This window comes from Castor canadensis, chromosome 16 (genome assembly GCF_047511655.1).
Source record: "Castor canadensis chromosome 16, mCasCan1.hap1v2, whole genome shotgun sequence".
Classification (NCBI taxonomy): domain Eukaryota; kingdom Metazoa; phylum Chordata; class Mammalia; order Rodentia; family Castoridae; genus Castor; species Castor canadensis.
Window position 1 is genome coordinate 598,490 of NC_133401.1, and position 18,176 is coordinate 616,665.

The 18,176-nt window shown below is 42.6% G+C and overlaps 1 long non-coding RNA gene across 2 annotated transcripts; it reads left to right on the plus strand.

The window, feature by feature from the left end:
- Positions 1-4,931: 4,931 nt before the first annotated feature.
- Positions 4,932-17,486, plus strand: LOC141418193 (uncharacterized). 2 transcript variants are annotated; one of them, XR_012442887.1, is made up of 3 exons: positions 4,932-5,048; positions 14,910-15,303; positions 17,362-17,486. It is a non-coding gene; the product is annotated as an uncharacterized lncRNA (long non-coding RNA). The 2 variants fall into 2 exon arrangements; XR_012442886.1 differs by having other exon boundaries at positions 14,910-15,097.
- The last annotated feature ends 690 nt before the right edge of the window (positions 17,487-18,176 follow it).

Below are 18,176 nucleotides of genomic sequence, written 5' to 3' on the forward strand. Positions count from 1 at the left end.
GATATTGGTGCTAACAAAACAATGTCATAATCCTATAAATAGAGAACCTAGAAATGAATCCATGCATTTACAGCCAACAGATCTTTAAAAAGGTGCAAAAAGCATACAATGGGAAAAAGGAAGTCTCTCAATATACAGTGCTGAAACTTTGGCTATCCATGTGCAAAAGAATGAAAGTAGACTCTTATCCCTTACCATATAAAAATAAACTCAAAATTCTTTATTCAGTCATAAAGAAGAAGGAAATTATGCTGTTTGCATGTAAACAGATGGAACGGGAGAACATAGTGTTAAGCAAAGTAAGCCAGGCTCAAAAGGTCAAAGGTCACATGCTTTTCCTCTTTTGTGGAAGCATATAAATATATACATAAATATATATGACTTGTATACATACATATATGCATGTATATAAACATATACACGTACAGAGAGAGAACATGATTCTATTAGTGCATCTGACAAGGGGACTATGTGAGCAGAAGAAGAAAAGAGAATGCTAGAGAGTGAAAAGTGCTGAAGCACTGTATCTGTGAATGAAGATAATACAACATAATGCACTGACAGCTGTTGAATAATAGGGAAGCAAGGCAATAGAGACAGAGTAAGTAACAGGGGGGTTAATCTGATTAAAGTACAGTATATACATGTCTGAAATGCCAAGGTGAAACCCCCCTTGAACTATCAATATACACTTAAAAAAGGAGGACAGGTACGTAAAACAGGTCATGTCTCAGGATGAGCACCAGTGTCATAGAAGGGTGAAGGAGGATGAATGTGGTGGATGCAGTTTGCATTCATGTATGGAAATAGAAGAATGAAACCTGTTGAAATAGTTCTAAGAAGGGGGAGGGGAGATGAGGGAGATGGATGGAAGGGGAGAATATAATTAAGATATATTGTAAGCACATATGTAAATGTCACAATGCACTCCCTCTGTGTGAACAGTATATGCTAATAAAAAAAAGACTGGTGGAGTTTTTCAACTGGTAGACCACTTGCCAAACAAGTGTAAGGCCCTGAGTTCAAACCCCAACACCACCAAAATAAGTAAAATAAAAAAGGGATCACTTATACACTGTAGGTGAGAATGTAAAATTAGCACAGCCATAATGGAAAACAGTATAGAGGTTTGTCAAAACACTAAAAACAGACCTACCATAAAATGCTTCTAGACCACTCTTGGGCATATATCTAAAGGAAATGACAAGAGCAAATCAGAGATACTGGCTTTTCCATGTTTATTTCAGCACTGTTCACGTTAGCAATATACATGGAATCAGTGTCATCAAGGGATAAATGGGTACAGAAAAAATAGTATATGTGGAATATTGTTCATTCATAAAAAAGAATGAAATCCTGTCATATGCTGCAACGTGGATGGAACTGGAGAACATGACTTCATTTCAAGTGAAATAATCCAGGCACAGAACAGATACTGCTTGTTCTCACTGATATGAGGAAGCTAAAAGGTTTATTTCATAGAATTAGAAAGTACAATGGTGGGCACTAGAGGCTAGGAAAGGTAGAGGGTAGCAGTGACAAAGGAACCTCAGATAATAATACCAAATAACATTTAGATGGAAACAAATTCTCGTCTTCTACAGCACAGGAACATGAATATCCTTTACCACAATTTATTATGTATTTTTAAAGAACTAGTCAGGAGTGGTGTTATATGCCTATAATCCTAGCACTTGAAAGGCTGAGACAAAAGAATCAGAAGTTCAGACTAACTTGAGCTACACGGAGCTGCAGGCCAGCCTAGGATATACAGAAAGACTTTTTTGAGAAAAAGTTTAAATAGCTTGGAGAGTCTCAACACAAAGAAATGACCAATGTTTAAAAAGATGGGAATGCCAATGACCCTGATTTGATCATGAGGCTTTGTATACATATATCTATCAAATGGTACCCAGAACTTTGAAAATTCTATATGAAATATAGGAGTTAATGAAATGTTTAGAAGTTTATTTAATCATTTGTTAACAATGATTAAATATTTGAAAAGTTACAAGTTTTTAAGCCTGTAACTTTTCATTTACTTGTAAAGCATGTATGTGTCAGAAAAATATTTTCTATTTTATTAACTATGCACTTTAAAATTATTAAATTAGTATTAAATACTAAGCAATGCAAAAAAATCTGAACATTTTTTTCTCACCATCATAGATGCCCCCTAGTCACAGCCACCCTCCCTCTCACCTAGATCATTATATGTTTCTTCTAAATAGATTCCTTACTTCTAATACTAATACTGTTACAGCTTATTCAACACAGGGGCCAGGATGAGTTATGGATAATACAGACAGTCCTCTCCCTCTACTGTTCAAATCCCTGACATGACTGACTTCATTCAGTGTAAATTCAAGAAAAAAGACTTATGTTGCCTGCCCCATTTCCACTTTTCTCCCCAACTCACTTGCCTGCTTCTACTGGCCCCAGACCTCCTTTTTCTGGAACATATTGCTCTGTCTATCCTAAACTGTTTTCCTTTTTAGAGATTGCTTAAGGTCTAAATTAGTGCTTGGAAAGCAGGAAAAGGTACAACCCTCTTTTAGTTGGGAGTCTTCAATATTATGAGAACTCCTGGTTCTTTTCATGCTTCCAGTATCAGATATGGAGACATCTGGAAATGTAACATTGTCCTCCTATACATTTATATCCTCCAAAATCCATGTCACCATGTCCAGGCCAACAGAGAAATCATTTGGCCCTTACTGGACACTGCATAATAATTTTGCCTATATTTCATCACCACTATTGCCCACCCAGAACAGTTCACTCAGATTTTGATGCTACCCTTCTAAATGATATCCACACTAAGTTATCTCCACAGTACTCAACTAAAGAATGCCTACAGATTCTATTCTTTTCTTCAAATCTCTCCCCATAATCCATCATTTACTTAGTGATACATAATAGGCCTTTAAAACGGACTGCAAGTTATACATACCTGGCTCCTGTATTATCCCTCTCTTTGTATACTCCTCCTTACTCAGTTGGTTTGAACATGCATCAGCTCTCCCCTCTTTTTAGAATGGAACACAAGTGATAGCAAATTAGGTGCTTTCCCACAGAGCAGTGTTTTATTTCCTTAGAAATTATTCCACGAGCTATCTCCAGAGTTTTGACTCTCATTCCATACAGTTTTATTCAAATGCCATCTTACTTGAGGCCTTCCCATAGTAATCTATATCCTCGCAAAACAATTGCAAAACACTTCACACATACACACACACACTCACACATACACACACACATTTTTTGGCAGTACTCATGGCCTGACACTTGCTAAGCAAGCATTCTACCACTTGAGCCACTCCACCAGCCCTTTTTTGTGGTTGTTTTCTTTTTGTTGTTGTTGTTGTTTCAAAATAGGGTCTCACAAACTATTTGTCTGGGGCTGGCTTCAAACCTCTATCTTCCTGATCTCTGCCTCCTGAGTTGCCAGGATGACAGAGAAGAGCCAGAGTTGCCCATCCCCACACACACTCTTAACACCTGTAACTTTCTTCTTTTCTTATGATTATACATACACCCAATTCAAAATGCAATACACCTGTGTATTTAATCTCCCATTTACTAACTCCATTTTTCTTGCCTAGAGTGTTAGTCAAATGAAGACACAAGTATTTATCTCATTGAATCCTGGTGTGTCCTTTGTACCTACAATACAGTGCCTGGTATACAGTAGAGACTACACAAATACTCTCAAAGCATGGAGTAAATATGACACTACTCATTATCTATCTTTAGGATTCTGTCAGTTGTATGTGAATACTCTCTTTACTGTCCCTTACAGCTGGTATTCCTCAGTTCCTCTGCTCTTTCTTTTTATTCCTTGTGGTGCTGGAATCAAGCACCAAATCCAAGGTCTCCACATGCTAGTTAAGTGCTCTATCAATGAACTATGTCCACAAGCCCCTCAGTTTCTCAATTATAATATTACTTAAAATCAAATTTTAATGTCAAAAGCTTTAAGAATTTCAAGTTTCCTATGTCTTTCCTAGGTCACCAGACTCAATCTCATACTCAGACATTAGTGTCATTTGGTGAAAATACTGAGATGCTGACTTCTCAACATATTCTCTGACAATGTTTCTTTAGAACTATATTGGCCATTTTTGAATAATCATGCTTTTAGTTATTACACATTTCACAACTGATATTCTAACATACTTTCTATTTCTGATGCAGATTTCTCCCCTGCAACTGCAGGTGAAATAACAGTCACTTCCCAGCACAGAAACTAATTAACAGAAGCCCACCTTGTCTTCCCCTGATCAGATGGTTCTTTCCACATGGCCACTATGACTCCTGAAGACGCTGTCTGAATCCATGTCTGGATAATGAGTACGACATTATCTACATTAAGCAGTGGTAATGGCGGAGGCGACACAATCACTGATCACCCAGACAACGATGCTTCCTGTGGGGACCAACCAGAGACCCCACACTTGTCCATCTTCTCAGGTCACCCTCTTCTTCCCCATCATGACCCTCTCGAGGGTATGCAAGGATACCTGATTTTGCAGAATTCCTCTAAAGCTTCAGTCCACGTGGATCTAATGAGAAACAAGCTACTACCTGTGGACTCTACATCATAGGTGGACACACGTTTTGTGTCCCACGATTCAGTTTCGTGTGACATTTGACTTTGTACCTTTAGAAAACACCTAAATAATGTCTCTAACCTCCTCTATAACTGGATGCAGTTCCACAGAAATATCGGTATGTCCCCAACAGCAGAAGCAAAATGCAATCTGGTCATCAAACTTTGTGACACCACTAGCCAGCGCGCCTCGTGGGAGGTCTGGCTTCTGCACCTGTAGTGCGGTCCGTACTGCCCATGCCCCACAATGACGCAGTCGGCCGACAGACATTACCCAGAAGCCTCCGTGCTGAGCTTCAGCCACTGGACCAATGAGGCCCAGGAGAGGGCGCTCGGGAGGCGGGACTTCCGGCGCTCTCCTATTGGCGGGCATCTTGGTGTGCAAGGGTCGGTTCACCTGAGGAGATTGTGAGCTGTAGGTCCAGCCGCAGGTAAGGTGAGCGGGAAGGCTTGAGGAGACGTTGTCTGCGACTCACAGGGCAGTTATGTGACTCGGGAGGGTGTCACAGGAGTGACTCAGGGCGGGACTGGCTGATGCTGGGCTTCGCTGTGGGTGTCCGCCTGTTGTGGCTGCTCCCCGCCTCAGCGCTCAGAGATGGCTGCCATACTGAAGGACTCAGCTTAGGCTGTGTCCTCAGGCAGGCACCCGACCCGACCCCAGCGCCCATCCTGAAGCCCCGAATGTGGGCGCCGGCCGGGACATTTCAGCTGAGCGCGCTATTTCCGGACAGTGGAGCGTTGCTAGGTGACGTGCGCGCTTCCGACGCCCATTGTGAGCGGGCGGAGAGTGTTCCGACCCGGAGGGGGCCGTGTGCAGAAGCTTGGGGCGTGGCTGGGAGTCCAAGAGAGCTGTGAGCCGTGAGCTAAGCCTCATGTGGACTGGCAGCCACCTGAGCCGCTGGGCTTCGATTCTGAGGATGTGAGCAGAAAACCCACCTCTCTTAGGATTTTGAGATGTGTCAGAGGTAGTTCAGGCACGGCGGCTTACTGCTGTAATCTCCACCGCTTGGGAGTTGGAGATCGGAAGGGTCACACGTCAAGGCCGGCCCCAGCAAAACACAGCAGAAACCCCATCTCATAAGTCAGCCAGGGTTGGTGGTGCGGGCCTGTGATCCCAAATAATCAATGTTAGGAAAACGCCGCACACCGCACAGAAAGGGGGCTCACGAGAGGTATCTCATGCCCAAAAGTTTAATAAGCAGGCTGGCTGGCCAAGAAAAAATGGCGCAGCAGCTTCTCTCTGGCGGGTCTGGCCTCAAGTAGCATTTGGGAGAAAGCAAGAGCCAGGGATGGGCAAAGGGAGGTGGCAGGAGGTAAGGGACAGTGAGGCTTTGTTCTGCAAAGAACGAGACCACCTGTGGTTCAGGCTGCAGAATGGTGGCAAGGGGTTCTTATCATTCCTCCATTTTTTGTTTCTTAAAGAGAGAGGAAGAGGAAAAGGGTTGGGTATTGGGGCGCAGTTTGATCCTCTGGCTGCTTCCGGCTGGCAGGGGGCAGCAAATGTTCTCAGGTGGGAAATCTAAAGTCTCAGAGTAGAGGGTATATAGAGGGTATACAGGAAGAAGTAAAAGCGTGGGCAGGCACTGACAGAAAGAATGGGAGAGGAGAAATACAGAGAATAAGTAGGTGGGATGTTAGATCCCTGGGCATAGGGTTTTATTTTATTTTCCGGGAATCTCAGTGGGTGTGTCTCCATCTTCTGAGATCTTAGGGAGGCAGGAGATCTTCACTTTTGTTGGTCCTGTAAGGAGAGATTGGTAGATCTTTTGTGGGGCTGTCAACTTTAGATTTTGGATGTGTACCCAGGAAGGGAATCCTGCTAATTTTGCAGCCATGAGTGTGGTGAGGATGACCTCAAATGGGCCCCTCCATTTTTTCTGTAGGTGGCCAGATGTGGTTGTACTTTTTTAAATAAACCATATCTCCCATTTGGAGGGAGGGAGTTATTTTGGTGGTGTCAGAGGGCTGTGGCAATTGATCGTGAGCATGAGACCAAAGGAGAGAGTGAAGAAAGGTAAGGAGAGGATTGAGGAGAGTGAGAGAAATGTTGGGGGGATTTGGCTGAACCATGATAGGGAGGAGTGGGCAGCCATAGAGGAGCTCGAAGGGGCTGAGCATGAGTGGTCTTTTTGGAAGGGCCCAGAGGCAGAGAAGGGCTAGGGGCAAGAGTTTTGTCCAATCTAGATGGAGTGGGAGAGAGAGTTTGTGAGTGTATTTTTTAATGTGCAATTGGCACGCTCAACTTTACCTGAAGATTGAGGGTGGTAGGGGATGTGGAATTTCCAGTGGATGTTTAAGACTTGTGTTATTGGAAATAGAGGAAACAAACTCAGGCCCATTGTCTGATTGCAGGGAGGCTGGGAGGCCAAACTGTGGGATAATATCTGTGACCAGAATTGTTGTTACTGTGGAGGCCCTTTTGTTAGTTTTAGGGAAGGCTTCCACCCATCCTGTGAAGGTGTGTAACAGTACCAAGAGGTGTTTAATTTTCTTTACTGGGGGCGTATGGGTAAAGTCCACTTGCCAGTCCATGGCAGGGAGGCATCCTCTAGCTTGGTGGGTAGGAAAGGAAGGGGCTCTAACATTGGAGCTAGGGTTTGTGCGCTGGCAAATTGAGCAGGATTGTGTAATCTGTTTGAGGTATTGTATGTCTCCTGGAGATAGGGAAAGGGATTGGCGAAGGAAGATTTAAAGAGCATAAAGGTTAATGTGAAAAAGTGTGTATAAATAGGAAAGAAGAGTTTTAATTTTAGAAGGGGGAAGTGAGAGTTTAGTGAGGGGGAGGGAGGAAGTTGGGGTAAGGGGGTGCATGGTTAGTTGAGGTGTAGATTGGAGGGCTGCTTGTTTTGCCTCTGCATTTGCTCAGTTGTTTCCTCTGGAATGATAGAGGAGTCAGTTTGGTGAGCTTTACAATGAGTAATGCTCACCTAGGAAGGAAGGTGTGAAGCCTCTAAGACCTGGGCTATTAAGGCAGCATTGATAAATGGGAGTTCCTCTTGTAGTTAGGAATCCCCTTCCCTTCCAGATTGCAGAGTGGGACAATAAAGTGTGAAATGTATATTTAGAGTCAGTGTAAATGTTGATGGCTTTGTCTTTTGCCAGGGTTAGAGCTCTGGCCAGGGCAGTTAATTCTGCCTTCTAGGAACTAGTACCCAAAGGGAGAGGGCATGCGTCAATGATGGCAGAATCAGACACGATGGCATATCCAGATCTTTGCTGTCCATTGTGAATGAACGAACTGCTATCAATGAGCCAAGTGTAGTCAGCCTGAGAAGGGTGCCCTCCTGAATGTGGTCTGGGCAGGGGAGGAGCTCCTCAAGGATCTTGAGGCAGGAGTGAACTATGGGTGTTGAAGAGAGAGGAAGAAAAGTGGCTGGATTAAGTAGGGGACACAAGGTGAAAATTAGGGTAGGATCCTCGACCAAGGCCACCTGGAGGGATAAGATACGGGAGGGGGTCATAGAGTAAAGACCCTTTTTTTTTTTCTTTTATTATTCATATGTGCATACAAGGCTTGGGTCATTTCTCCCCCCAACCCCCACCCCCTCCCTTACCACCCACCCCGCCCCCTCCATCTCACCCCCACCCCCTCAATACCCAGCAGAAACTATTTTGCCCTTATTTCTAATTTTGTTGTAGAGAGAGTATAAACAATAATAGGAAGGAACAAGGGGTTTTGCTGGTTGAGATAAGGATAGCTATACAGGGCATTGACTCACATTGATTTCCTGTGCGTGGGTGTTACCTTCTAGGTTAATTCTTCTTGTTCTAACCTTTTCTCTAGTTCCTGGTCCCCTTCTCCTATTGGCCTCAGTTGCTTTTAAGGTATCTGCTTTAGTTTCTCTGCATTAAGTGCAACAAATGCTAGCTAATTTTTTAGGTGTCTTAACTATCCTCACCCCTCCTTTGTGTGCTCTCACTTTTATCATGTGCTCAAAGTCCAATCCCATTGTTGTGTTTGCCCTTGATCTAATGTCCACATATGAGGGAGAACATACGAGTTTTGGTCTTTTGGGCCAGGCTAACCTCACTCAGAATGATGTTCTCCAATTCCATCCATTTACCAGCGAATGATAACATTTCGTTCTTCTTCATGGCTGCATAAAATTCCATTGTGTATAGATGCCACATTTTCTTAATCCATTCGTCAGTGGTGAGACATCTTGGCTGTTTCCATAACTTGGCTATTGTGAATAGTGCCGCAGTAAACACGGGTGTGCAGGTGCCTCTGGAGTAACCTGTGTCACAGTCTTTTGGGTATATCCCCCAAGAGTGGTATTGCTGAATCAAATGGTAGATCAATGTCTAGCTTTTTAAGTAGCCTCCAAATTTTTCTCCAGAGTGGTTGTACTAGTTTACATTCCCACCAACAGCATAAGAGGGTTCCTTTTTCCCCACATTCCTCACCAACACCTGTTGTTGGTGGTGTTGCTAATGATGGCTATTCTAACAGGGGTGAGGTGGAATCTTAGCATGGTTTTAATTTGATGGTGAGCATTTTTTCATGTGTTTTTTGGCCATTTGAATTTCTTCTTTTGAGAAATTTCTGTTTAGTTCACTTGCCCATTTCTTTATTAGTTCATTAGTTCTGGGAGAATTTACTTTTTTAAGTTCCCTATATATTCTGGTTATCAGTCCTTTGTCTGATGTATAGTTGGCAAATATTTTCTCCCACTCTGTGGGTGTTCTCTTCAGTTTAGAGACCATTTCTTTTGATGAACAGAAGCTTTTTAGCTTTATGAGGTCCCATTTATCTATGCTATCTCTTAGTTGCTGTGCTGCTGGGGTTTCATTGAGAAATTCTTACCTGTACCTACTAATTCCAGAGTATTTCCTACTCTTTCCTGTATCAACTTTAGAGTTTGTGGTCTGATATTAAGATCCTTGATCCATTTTGAGTTAATCTTGGTATAGGGTGATATACATGGATCTAGTTTCAGTTTTTTGCAGACTGCTAACCAGTTTTCCCAGCAGTTGTTGAAGAGGCTGCTATTTCTCCATCATATATTTTTAGGGCCTTTGTCAAACACAAGTTGGTTATAGTTGTGTGGCTTCATATCTGGGTCCTCTGTTCTGTTCCACTGGTCTTCATGTCTGTTTTTGTGCCAGTACCATGCGTTTTTATTGTTATTGCTTTGTAATGTAGTTTGAAGTCAGGTATTGTGATACCTCCTGCATTGTTCTTTTGACTGAGTATTACCTTGGCCTCTTGTATTTCCATATAAATTTAACAGTAGATTTTTCAATCTCTTTAATGAATGTCATTGGAATTTTGATGGGAATTGCATTAAACATGTAGATTACTTTTGGGAGTATAGACATTTTTACTATGTTGATTCTACCAATCCATGAGCATGGAAGATCTCTCCACTTTCTATAGTCTTCCTCAATCTCTTTCTTCAGAAGTGTATAGTTTTCCTTGTAGAGGTTTTTCACATCTTTTGTTAGGGTTACACCTAGGTATTTGATTTTTTTTGAGGCTATTGTAAATGGAATTGTTTCATACATTCTTTTTCAGTTTGCTCATAGAAATGCTAATGATTTTTCTATGTTGATTTTATATCCTGCTACCTTGCTATAGCTATTGATGATGTCTAGAAACTTCTGAGTAGAGTTTTTTGGGTCTTTAAGGTATAGGATCATATCATCTGCAAATAGGGATATTTTGACAGTTTCTTTACCTATTTGTATTCCTTTTATTCCTTCTTCTTGCCTAATTGCTCTGGCTAGGAATTCCAGTACTATGTTGAATAGGAGTGGAGATAGTGGGCATCCTTGTCTGGTTCCTGATTTTAGAGGGAATGGTTTCAGTTTTTCTCCATTAAGTATAATGCTGGCTGTAGGTTTGTCATATATAGCTTTTATAATGTTGAGGTACTTTCCCTCTATTCCTAGTTTTCTTATAGCTTTTATCATGAAATGGTGTTGGATCTTATCAAAGGCTTTTTCTGCATCTATTGAGATGATCAAGTGGTTTTTGTCTTTGCTTCTGTTAATGTGGTTTATTACATTTATTGATTTTCATATGTTGAATCACCCCTGCATCCCTGGGATGAAGCCTACTTGGTCATGGTGAATAATCTTTTTGATGTGTTGTTGAATTCAGTTTGCCATTATTTTGTTGAGGATTTTTGCGTCAATGTTCATTAACGAGATTGGCCTATAGTTCTCTTTTTTGGAGGTGTCTTTGCCTGGTTTTGGGATAAGTGTAATACTGGCTTTATAAAATGTGTTTGGCAGTTTTCCTTCCCTTTCTATTTCGTGGAACAGTTTAAGGAGGGTTGGTATCAGTTCTTTAAAGGTCTGATAGAATTCAGCAGAGAATCCATCAGGTCCTGTACTTTTCTTTTTGTGGAGACTTGATTGCTGCTTCAATTTCATTTTGTGTTATAGGTCTATTCAGGTGATTAATTTCCTCTTGGTTCAGTTTTGGATGATCATATGTATCTAGAAATCTGTCCATTTCTTTTAGATTTTCAAATTTACTTGAATATAGATTCTCAAAGTAGTCTCTGATGATTTCCTGGACTTCCATGGTGTTTGTTGTTATCTCCCCTTTTGCATTCCTGATTCTACTAATTTGGGTTTTTTCTCTCCTCATTTTAGTCAGGTTTGCCAGGGGTCTATCAATCTTGTTTATTTTTTCAAAGAACCAACCTTTTGTTTCATTAATTCTTTGTATGGTTTTTTTGGTTTCTATTTCGTTGATTTCAGCTCTTATTTTTATTATTTCTCTCCTTCTATTTGTTTTGGGATTTGCTTGTTCTTGTTTTTCTAGGAGTTTGAGATGTATCATTAGGTCATTGATTTGGGATCTTTCAGTCTTTTTAATATATGCACTCATGGGTATAAACTTTCCTCTCAGGACTGCCTTAGCTGTGTCCCATAGGTTCTGGCAGGTTGTGTTTTCATTTTCATTGACTTCCAGGTACTTTTTAATTTCCTCTTTTATTTCATTGATGATCCATTGTTCATTAAGTAGCAAGTTATTTAGTTTCCAGCTGTTTGCATTTTTTTGTCTTTACTTTTGTTATTGAGTTCTACTTTTACTGCACTGTGATCAGATAGTATGCACGGTATAATTTCTATTTTCTTATATTTGCTGAGACTTGCTTTGTGCCCTAGGATATGATCTATTTTGGAGAAGGTTCCATGGGCTGCTGAGAAGAATGTATATTGTGTAGAGGTTGGATGAAATGTTCTGTATACATTTACTAGGTCCATTTGATCTATTGCATATTTTAGATCTTGTATTTCTTTATTGATTTTTTCTTTGGATGACCTATCTATTGATGATAATGGGGTGTTAAAGTCTCCCACAACCACTGTGTTGGCATTTATATATGCTTTTAGGTCTTTCAGGGTATGTTTGATGAAACTGGGTGCGTTTACATTGGGTGCATACAGATTGATGATTATTATTTCCTTTTGGTCTATTTCCCCTTTTATTAGTATGGAATGTCCTTTTTTATCTCATTTGATCAATGTAGGTTTGAAATCTACTTTGTCAGAGATGAGTATTGCTACTCCTGCCTGTTTTCGGGGACCATTGGCTTGGTAAATCTTCTTCCAGCCTTTCATCCTAAGCCTATGCTTATTTCTGGCGGTGAGATGGGTCTCCTGTAAGCAACAAATTGTTGGATCTTCCTTATTAATCCATTTCATCAAGTGGTGCCTTTTGATGGGTGAATTAAGTCCGTTAGCATTAAGCATTAGTAGTGATAGGTATGTGGTGATTCCTGTCATTTAGTTGTCTTAGTTGTTTGAAGGTTTGATTGTGTGTACCTAAGTTGAGGTTACTCTCTACTTTCTTGCTTTTCTTTTCCTGTGGTTTGGTGCTGCCTGTCTTTTCATGGTCAAGTTGGGTTTCAATTTCTGTGTGCAGAATCCCTTGAAGAATCTTTTGTAGTGGTGACTTTGTGGTCACATATTGTTTTAGTTTCTGCTTATCATGGAAGACTTTTATTGCTCCATGTATTTTGAATGATAGTTTTGCTGGGTAGAGTATCTTGGGGTTGAAGTTATTTTCATTCAGTGCCGGGAAGATCTCACCCCACGCTCTTCTTGCTTTTAATGTTTCTGTTGAGAAGTCTGCTGTGATTTTGATGGGTTTACCTTTGTATGTTACTTGTTTTTTCTGTCTACAGTCTTCAATATTCTTTCCTTAGTTTCTGAACTTGTTATTTTAATGATGATATGTCATGGGGTAGTTCTATTTTGATCTGGTCTGTTTGGTGTCCTAGAGGCCTCTTGCATCTGTATGGGAATATCTTTCTCTAGATTTGGGAAATTTTCCATTATTATTTTGTTGAATAGATTATGCATTCCCTTCACTTACACCTTTTCTCCTCCTTCGATGCCCATGATTCTCAAGTTTGGTCTTTTGATGGAGGCAGTGAGTTTTTGCATTTCTTTTCACAGGTCTTGAGTTGTTTAATTAATAGTTCTTCGGTTTTTCCTTTAATTACCATTTCATCTTCAAGTTCTGAGATTCTATCTTCTGTTTGTTCTATTCTGCTGGATTGGCCTTCCGTTTTGTTTTGCAGTTCTGTTTCGTTCTTTTTTCTGAAGTTTTCCATATCCTGGGTGGTTTCCTCTTTAATGTCTATTTTTGTCCTGAGTTCATTTATCTGTTTATTCATCATGTTCTTTGTTTCACTTTGGTGTTTATACAGTGCTTCTATGGTTTCCTTTATTTCTTCTTTTGCTTTTTCAAATTCTCTATTTTTGTTGTCTTGGAATTTCTAGAATGTCTCCTGTACATTTTGGTTGACCCTATCCAGTGTCATCTCTATAAAATTCTCATTGAGTAACTGTAGTATGTCTTCTTTTAAATTATTCTTGTGGGCTTCATTGGGTCCTTTGGCATAGTTTATCTTCATTTTGTTGGAGTCTGGATCTGAGTTTCTGTTTTCTTCATTCCCCTCTGGTTCCTGTACTAATTTTTTGCTGTGGGGAAACTGGTTTCCCTGTTTTTTCTGTCTTCCTGTCATTGTCCTTGGTGTTGTTACTGTCCCTTTACTGTGTGCAATTAAGTATTTTCTAGCTTGTAATAAGAAGAATGGTAATATTTAAAATGGAAGGGTGAGCTGAAATGGAAAGCAAGAAGTTAAAGGAAAGGGGAAAACAAGTACACAGACAAGAGGGAGAAAGCAGAACAAGGTTTCAGACAAGAAATTTTCAAAGGTATAAACAGGGAGCATTAGTGTACTAATTGACAGATAAGCTGCACAGACATTAGAGAGACAGAGAGAGGATTGAAAATCAAAAATAAAAAAAATAATAAAAATAAAAAATAAGTAAATGAAAGAAATGTCTATATATAAATATGAATTAAAATAAAATGGAAAATAGAAAATTTAAAAAAAAGAAAACCAAAAAACCTCCATGTTCAAATGCAATGAAGTTTCAGTCTTAATAATTTGGGTGTCCATCTCAGTCTCCAATCCTGGAGATGGTGCCTCAGATGTTGTTCTGTAATTGTCTCATCAAAGGGGATGCATAAAGTAGAACAAAACTACACACACACACACACACACAAAAACCCACCATGTGTCCCAAGTTCAAATGCAATACAGTTTCAGTTAAGTTTTTCCACTTGCAGGTGTAATTCAGTTGTTCTCTAATCAAAGGTAGGGCGAAAAAGAAAAAAAAAAGAATCTGGAGACAGTTCTGAGAATGGTATCTGCAGCTGTGGCTTGCCTGCCTGCTGCTGTCAGCCTGCTATTGCTGGAGGCGTCATTTATGCAGATCTCTGGGGTGAGTTTAGCACTCACCTGGCCCCGCAGGCTTTGTTTGTTCAGAGTTCTCTGTGCGGGAGCCTCTGCTACAGGCTTTTCCCTTTCCAAGCACTGGGAAAGGTGACACTGCACCCGTGTTTTCAGGCCTGTGTGTTTATTTACAGTTCATGTGGGAGGTGGGTCTTCCCCCCTGTCCTGTGGAGTTTTCCTCCCACCGCCACTTTCACAAGCTTTCCTGCTCCTGATTACTGGGTGGTGCTGCTGCTCCTGCCAGCCGCCATGTTTGTTTACAGTTCACGTGGGAAGTGGGTCTTCCCTCCTCTCCTGTGGAGTTTTCCTCCCTCTGCCACTCTCACCAGTTTTCCCGTTCCTGGTTGCTGGGTGCATGCCCTGCCCCTGCTCCCGCCAGAGGCTCTCCAGCCCACCCGGCTTGTTTATTTACAGTCCCGGGAAGGATTCCCTTCCCCCAATCTTCAGTGCTCAGTGCACCCCACCCTCTTTCCTGCGTGTCTTTATTGTTCTTATTGCTTATTACTCAGTTTCTCTTTTTTCCCCAGGTGGAGGTCAGTCTGTCCAGGGGGCTATGCTGCTCTGGCCCAGGCTTGTCTGTGGGAGTACCACAGTACCACGTAGCTCACCTGGTCCACGTCTTCCCAAGCTGTGTGGGCACGGGCGACTGGTGGCCTGGGGACCCTCCTGGTTTCTCCGTTTAACGCGAAGTGGAGATTCTCTGCGCTAGCTGGAGGTGTGAAGGGGTCAAAATTATGCCTCTTGTCAGTGATTATGCCTGCAAAGTGTGTCTCTGGCGTCTCTCCAAGATTTCACTATAGGAGGCTCGCTTTCTGCTTCCTTCCTCTAGCCACCATCTTGGAATCCCTTGAATAAAGACCCTTATATGTTAGGAGTTCCAAGAGGCTATGGGGGGAGCAAACAGTAAGGGGAGACACAAAGGTAAGCTTTTTACTTTCTTGAATTAGGAAAGAGGCAGCCACCAGGGCCCTAAGGCATGGGGCCCACCCCTGGTGTGGGGTCTAATTGTTTAGAGAGGTATGCTACTGGAGCAAAGGAAGGCCCTATGTTGTCTCCTAAAACTTCTAGGGCAAACCCTTGCCTCTCAGAGACATAAAGGGAAAAAAAAGGACAAGTGAGGTCTGACAGGCAAAGCACTGGGGCTTGTAACAGGGCTTGTAAGACAGACTTGAAATGGCCTGACACAGGCCGAGAGGGGTCCAGGGGCTCTTGGATGGGGCCCTTGGATGCCTCATATTGTGATTTGCCATTAGACTGAAGTTGGGTACCCAAGCTCTGAGGTAGCCTGTCGGGCTGAGAAAGGAGAGAATTTTAGCCTTGGTGGTGGGGGCAGGGAGAGAGGCTGACAAGGCCTTACGATCTATGGTGATAGCCTTATGAGTAGGGGAGAAAGATAGGCCCAGGTAAGTTACCTGAGTGAGAGACAGTTGAGCCTTGTTAGGGGACACATGGTATCCCTTTTTCCCAGAAAATTAAGTAGGAGGGTGGTGTGTTGTTGAGTATCCTCGATTGAGGGGCTGTAGAGTAGGAGGTCATCTACATGTTGGAGTAATTTACTCGGGGAGAGGTGGAAGGTAGGGAGGTCCCAAGCCAGAGCTTGGCCAAAGAGGTGGGGACTGTCCCGGAACCCCTGAGGCAGAACAGTCCAGGTCAATTGTTCAGAAGGATGAGAATCTGGATCAGTTCAGGTGAAGGCAAAGAAGTTTTGGGACCATAGGTGAACTGGGATAGTGAAGAAAGCATCCTTTAGGTCTAGGACAGTGAAATGGGTGATGGTACTGGGGATGAGAGACAGGAGAGTGTAGGGGTTGGGCACCACCGGGTGTACAGGTGTCACCACTGCACTGATCAAGTGGAGATCCTGTACCAACTGGTAAGACCCATTAGGCTTTTTTACAGGTAGAATAGAAGTGTTGTAGGGAGAGTGAGTTGGGCAAAGCAGGCCCTTAGTGAGAAGCTCCAAGATAATAGGCTTTAGACCCTGTAGGTGGGTTAGAGAGATGTGATACTGAGATTGGTTTGGGAAAGTAGAAGGATCTTTGAGAGTAATGACAACTGGCTCATGATGTGAGGCAACAGAGGGGTTTTTGAGATCCTATACAGTAGGGTCCATTAATGTTGCCGGTAAGGGCAAGGAGTTGGGTGAAGCTTGTTGAAGCAAGGCACCTATGATGGCAAGGAGGGACTGTGAGGATGGAGACGAGGGTTTGATGGGTCGCAGCTTTTGTGGGGATGGATGTAAGGTGCAGGTGGCCTAAAATTTTGTTAAAATATCTCTACCTAAGAGTGGAGTGGTACAATTAGGTAGCACTAGGAAGGAATGGGTAAAGAGGATATCTCCCAGTATGCAAGTTAAGGGAAAGGTTATTAAGGGCTGGGTAGGAGTCTCTTCCACCCTGACTGTGGAGTTTGAAGAAGGCTTGGTAGGTCCCCAGAACTCCAGCAAGGCAGAAAAAGTGGCGCTGGTGTTTATGAGGAGAGAGATAGGCCTACTGTCAATGATGGCCATTACCCTGGGCTCCTGTGACGTTATGGTCATTGGGCCTGGGAGTCCTGGGCTCTGTCAGTCTTCTGCCACAGTTGCTAGTCCTAGAAAATCAGTGGCCCTCCTGTTTGTATTTAGGACATCGTCCTGGTGGCGGCATATCTTAGGACAGGCACGGACCCAATGTCCCCCAAGGCCACACTGAAAACATGGGCCTGGAGGTGTTAGGGATTTTCCCTGGCCTTGTGGCTTGGAAGCTGAGGGGTTTTGTCGAAGGGCTTGGGCCAACATCTGGAATTTGGTCTTATCTCTCCTCTCCTTATTATCCCTTTGCTGTTCCTCACAGTAATTATAAACCTTAAAAGCCACATTTAGAATTTTAGCCTGTGGAGTCTGAGGACCATTTTGTAGTCATTTTAACTTTTTTCTTATATTTGGGGCTGACTGGGAGATAAAATGGGTCATAAAAATAATTGTCCCATCTTGTTTTTCAGGATCAACTTTGGTATGGCGTCGTAGCACGTCTGTGAGTCGGGACAAGAAACTGGCTGGATTTGTTTTTTCTTCTTGTTGAATTTTCCTGAGTTTATCAAAATTAACAACCTTTTGGGCAGCCCTCTTTAACCCTGCCACTAGGCAGGTAACCATCTGGTCTCTGGAAGTTGTGTCATCAGTTTGATAGTCCCAATGGGGTTTTGTCTCTGGAACCACCAACGTTCCCACGGGGTTGGCAGGGATGGTGTGGTGAATCTCATCTGTATGTGTCTTAGCTGCGTCCCAGACCCTCATCTCTCCTCCGGGAGGAGGGTTGAGGAGAGGATGGTACAAATGGCATGCGAGGTGAGGCTATAAGATTGGGCCAAATATTGAAATTCTTTAATATAAGAGTCAGGGTTAGTGGTGAAGGAACTGAGGCATTTATCAATTTGAGACAGGTCTGTGAGAGAAAAGGGAACATGAACTCACATAATACCCTTGGTGCCAGGCACCTTTCAGAGGGGGTAGAGGGAAACCGGTTGGCTGGGGGGGTCCGTGATAGCAAGTGTGTGGTGGACCCAGGGGATCCGGTGGTTCTGAGTTGGTGGGAGGGCGGGGGGAAGGGGAAGCAGAGAGAGGAGCAGAGGGGTGGGGGAAGCAGCAGAAGGAGTGGTGGAAGGAGGGGCAGAGGCCAATGGTTGAACAATGGCAGCCTGTGTCTGATAGGGTGGAAGCTCATCAGTGGGGTCAAAAGAAGGGAATGCATTGGAATCAGGGAGGGTAGTTGGGGTCTTTGTAGCCAGAAGGACCTGGGCAGGGGAGCAGGGGGTAC